Here is a 6,121-nt window from a genome sequence, read left to right as displayed (position 1 = left end):
AAAATTCCCTAAATCATTTCAAAACCCTACCAATTCACAGGAATGTCCCACAAAATCTCCACCAATTCCCAGAACATCCCACAAAAATCCCACAAAAATCCCTAAATCTTCTGAAAACTCGACCAAATTCCAGAAACGCCCCATAAAATCACCACAGTTTCCCACAAAATTCAAGAAAAACACCACAAAATTCCCTAAATCTTTTCAAAATACTACAAAATTCTTGAAAAGCCCCACCAAAGTCCAGAAATATCCCACAAAATGACCTAAATCATTTCAAAACTCTACCAAATTCCACAAAAATCCCACCAAATCTCCACAAATTCTTACAAAATACATGAAAAAATCACAGATAATTCCTCAATTCTCTGCCGAATCTCACAAAATTCCAGAAAAGACCCTCAAAATTCCACAAACATCCCACAAAATCTCCTCAAAATCCAACAAAATTCCAGGAAAAATCCCACAACATTCCCGAAATCTTCTCAAAACACGACCAAATTCTAGAAAAATATCCCACCAAATCTCCACAAATTCCCACAAAATACATGAAAAATCCCTCAAGATCCCTAAATCGCCTCACTATCCCACAAAATTCCACAAAAATCACACAAAACCTCCACAAGTTTCCACAAAATCTAAGAAAAATTACTCAAAATACTTCAACTCTCCTCAAAACCACACAAAGTCCTTGAAAAGGCCCACCAAATTCCACAAAAATCCCACCAAATTCTCTACATCTTCTCAAAACTCTACAAATTTCAACAAAAATCCCACCAAATCTCCACAAATTCTTACAAAATACATGAAAAATCACAGATAATTCCTCAATTCTCTGCAGAATCTCACAAAATTCCAGAAAAGACCCTCAAAGGTCCACCAACATCCCACAAAATGTCCACAAATGTCCACAAAATCCAAGAAAAATCCCACAGATTTCCCAAATTCTTCTAAAACACGACCAAATTCTAGAAAAATAGCCCACCAAATCTCCACAAATTCCCACAAAATCTAAAACAAATTCCTCAAAATTCTTCAAGTCTCCTCAGAATCCCACACAATTCCAGAAAAATCCCCACAAAATTCCAGACAAGTCCCACAAAATTCCCTAAATCATTTCAAAACCCTACCAATTCACAGGAATGTCCCACAAAATCTCCACCGATTCCCAGAACATCCCACAAAAATCCCACAAAAATCCCTAAATCTTCTGAAAACTTGACCAAATTCCAGAAACGCCCCATAAAATCACCACAGTTTCCCACAAACTTCAAGAAAAACAACACAAAATTCCCTAAATCTTTTCAAAATACTACAAAATTCTTGAAAAGCCCCACTAAAGTCCAGAAATATCCCACAAAATGACCTAAATCATTCCAAAACTCTACCAAATTCCACAAAAATCCCACCAAATCTCCACAAATTCTTACAAAATACATGAAAAATCACAGATAATTCCTCAATTCTCTGCCGAATCTCACAAAATTCCAGAAAAGACCCTCAAAATTCCACAAACATCCCACAAAATCTCCTCAAAATCCAACAAAATTCCAGGAAAAATCCCACAACATTCCCGAAATCTTCTCAAAACACGACCAAATTCTAGAAAAATATCCCACCAAATCTCCACAAATTCCCACAAAATACATGAAAAATCCCTCAAGATCCCTAAATCGCCTCAATATCCCACAAAATTCCACAAAAATCACACAAAACCTCCACAAGTTTCCACAAAATCTAAGAAAAATTCCTCAAAATACTTCAACTCTCCTCAAAACCACACAAAGTCCTTGAAAAGGCCCACCAAATTCCACAAAAATCCCACCAAATTCTCTACATCTTCTCAAAACTCTACAAATTTCAACAAAAATCCCACCAAATCTCCACAAATTCTTACAAAATACATGAAAAATCACAGATGATTCCTCAATTCTCTGCAAAATCTCACAAAATTCCAGAAAAGACCCTCAAAATTCCACAAACATCCCGCAAAATCTCCTCAAAATCCAACAAAATTCCAGGAAAAATCCCACAACATTCCCTAAATCTTCTCAAAACATGACCAAATTCTAAAAAAAAATCCCACCAAATCTCCACAAATTCCCACAAAATACATGAAAAATCCCTCAAGATCCCTAAATCGCCTCAATATCCCACAAAATTCCACAAAAATCACACAAAACCTCCACAAGTTTCCACAAAATCTAAGAAAAATTCCTCAAAATACTTCAACTCTCCTCAAAACCACACAAAGTCCTTGAAAAGGCCCACCAAATTCCACAAAAATCCCATCAAATTCCCTACATCTTCTCAAAACTCTACAAATTTCAACAAAAATCCCACCAAATCTCCACAAATTCTTACAAAATACATGAAAAATCACAGATAATTCCTCAATTCTCTGCAGAATCTCACAAAATTCCAGAAAAGACCCTCAAAGTTCCACCAACATCCCACAAAATGTCCACAAATGTCCACAAAATCCAAGAAAAATCCCACAGATTTCGCTAATTATCTCCACAAATTCCCACAAAATCTACAACAAATTCCTCAAAATTCTTCAAGTCTCCTCAGAATCCCACACAATTCCAGAAAAATCCCCACAAAATTACAGACAAGTCCCACAAAATTCCCTAAATCATTTCAAAACCCTACCAATTCACAGGAATGTCCCACAAAATCTCCACCAATTCCCAGAACATCCCACAAAAATCCCACAAAAATCCCTAAATCTTCTGAAAACTTGACCAAATTCCAGAAACGCCCAATAAAATCACCACAGTTTCCCACAAAATTCAAGAAAAACAACACAAAATTCCCTAAATCTTTTCAAAATACTACAAAATTCTTGAAAAGCCCCACCAAATTCCAGAAATGTCCCACAAATGACCTAAATCATTCCAAAACTCTACCAAATTCCACAAAAATCCCACCAAATCTCCACAAATTCTTACAAAATACATGGAAAATCCCAGATAATTCCTCAATTCTCTGCCGAATCTCACAAAATTCCAGAAAAGACCCTCAAAATTCCACAAACATCCCGCAAAATCTCCTCAAAATCCAACAAAATTCCAGGAAAAATCCCACAAAATTCCCTAATTCTTCTAAAACACGACCAAATTCTAGAAAAATATCCCACCAAATCTCCACAAATTCCCACAAAATACATGAAAATCCCTCAAGATCCCTAAATCGCCTCAATATCCCACAAAATTCCACAAAAATCACACAAAACCTCCACAAGTTTCCACAAAATCTAAGAAAAATTCCTCAAAATACTTCAACTCTCCTCAAAACCACACAAAGTCCTTGAAAAGGCCCACCAAATTCCACAAAAAACCCACCAAATTCCCTACATCTTCTCAAAACTCTACAAATTTCAACAAAAATCCCACCAAATCTCCACAAATTCTTACAAAATACATGAAAAATCACAGATAATTCCTCAATTCTCTGCAGAATCTCACAAAATTCCAGAAAAGACGCTCAAAGGTCCACCAACATCCCACAAAATGTCCACAAATGTCCACAAAATCCAAGAAAAATCCCACAGATTTCCCAAATTCTTCTAAAACACGACCAAATTCTAGAAAAATATCCCACCAAATCTCCACAAATTCCCACAAAATCTAAAACAAATTCCTCAAAATTCTTCAAGTCTCCTCAGAATCCCACACAATTCCAGAAAAATCCCCACAAAATTACAGACAAGTCCCACAAAATTCCCTAAATCATTTCAAAACCCTACCAATTCACAGGAATGTCCCACAAAATCTCCACCAATTCCCGGAACATCCCACAAAAATCCCACAAAAATCCCTAAATCTTCTGAAAACTTGACCAAATTCCAGAAACGCCCCATAAAATCACCACAGTTTCCCACAAACTTCAAGAAAAACAACACAAAATTCCCTAAATCTTTTCAAAATACTACAAAATTCTTGAAAAGCCCCACCAAAGTCCAGAAATATCCCACAAAATGACCTAAATCATTCCAAAACTCTACCAAATTCCACAAAAATCCCACCAAATCTCCACAAATTCTTACAAAATACATGAAAAATCACAGATAATTCCTCAATTCTCTGCCGAATCTCACAAAATTCCAGAAAAGACCCTCAAAATTCCACAAACATCCCACAAAATCTCCTCAAAATCCAACAAAATTCCAGGAAAAATCCCACAACATTCCCTAAATCTTCTCAAAACATGACCAAATTCTAAAAAAAAATCCCACCAAATCTCCACAAATTCCCACAAAATACATGAAAAATCCCTCAAGATCCCTAAATCGCCTCAATATCCCACAAAATTCCACAAAAATCACACAAAACCTCCACAAGTTTCCACAAAATCTAAGAAAAATTCCTCAAAATACTTCAACTCTCCTCAAAACCACACAAAGTCCTTGAAAAGGCCCACCAAATTCCACAAAAATCCCACCAAATTCTCTACATCTTCTCAAAACTCTACAAATTTCAACAAAAATCCCACCAAATCTCCACAAATTCTTACAAAATACATGAAAAATCACAGATGATTCCTCAATTCTCTGCAAAATCTCACAAAATTCCAGAAAAGACCCTCAAAGTTCCACAAACATCCCACAAAATCTCCTCAAAATCCAACAAAATTCCAGGAAAAATCCCACAACGTTCCCGAAATCTTCTCAAAACACGACCAAATTCTAAAAAAAAATCCCACCAAATCTCCACTAATTCCCACAAAATACATGAAAAATCCCTCAAGATCCCTAAATCGCCTCAATATCCCACAAAATTCCACAAAAATCACACAAAACCTCCACAAGTTTCCACAAAATCTAAGAAAAATTCCTCAAAATACTTCAACTCTCCTCAAAACCACACAAAGTCCTTGAAAAGGCCCACCAAATTCCACAAAAATCCCACCAAATTCCCTACATCTTCTCAAAACTCTACAAATTTCAACAAAAATCCCACCAAATCTCCACAAATTCTTACAAAATACATGAAAAATCACAGATAATTCCTCAATTCTCTGCAGAATCTCACAAAATTCCAGAAAAGACCCTCAAAGTTCCACCAACATCCCACAAAATGTCCACAAATGTCCACAAAATCCAAGAAAAATCCCACAGATTTCGCTAATTATCTCCACAAATTCCCACAAAATCTACAACAAATTCCTCAAAATTCTTCAAGTCTCCTCAGAATCCCACACAATTCCAGAAAAATCCCCACAAAATTACAGACAAGTCCCACAAAATTCCCTAAATCATTTCAAAACCCTACCAATTCACAGGAATGTCCCACAAAATCTCCACCGATTCCCAGAACATCCCACAAAAATCCCACAAAAATCCCTAAATCTTCTGAAAACTCGACCAAATTCCAGAAACGCCCCATAAAATCACCACAGTTTCCCACAAAATTCAAGAAAAACACCACAAAATTCCCTAAATCTTTTCAAAATACTACAAAATTCTTGAAAAGCCCCACCAAATTCCAGAAATATCCCACAAAATGACCTAAATCATTTCAAAACTCTACCAAATTCCACAAAAATCCCACCAAATCTCCACAAATTCTTACAAAATACATGAAAAAATCACAGATAATAACTCAATTCTCTGCCGAATCTCACAAAATTCCAGAAAAGACCCTCAAAATTCCACAAACATCCCACAAAATCTCCTCAAAATCCAACAAAATTCCAGGAAAAATCCCACAACATTCCCGAAATCTTCTCAAAACACGACCAAATTCTAGAAAAATATCCCACCAAATCTCCACAAATTCCCACAAAATACATGAAAAATCCCTCAAGATCCCTAAATCGCCTCACTATCCCACAAAATTCCACAAAAATCACACAAAACCTCCACAAGTTTCCACAAAATCTAAGAAAAATTCCTCAAAATACTTCAACTCTCCTCAAAACCACACAAAGTCCTTGAAAAGGCCCACCAAATTCCACAAAAATCCCACCAAATTCCCTACATCTTCTCAAAACTCTACAAATTTCAACAATAATCCCACCAAATCTCCACAAATTCTTACAAAATACATGAAAAATCACAGATAATTCCTCAATTCTCTGCCGAATCTCACAAAATTCCAGAAAAGACCCTCAAAGT

This window comes from Cyanistes caeruleus, chromosome 3, assembly GCF_971803275.1.
Source record: "Cyanistes caeruleus chromosome 3, bCyaCae1.hap1.1, whole genome shotgun sequence".
NCBI lineage: Eukaryota > Metazoa > Chordata > Aves > Passeriformes > Paridae > Cyanistes > Cyanistes caeruleus.
This window is presented reverse-complemented; position numbering follows the sequence as displayed.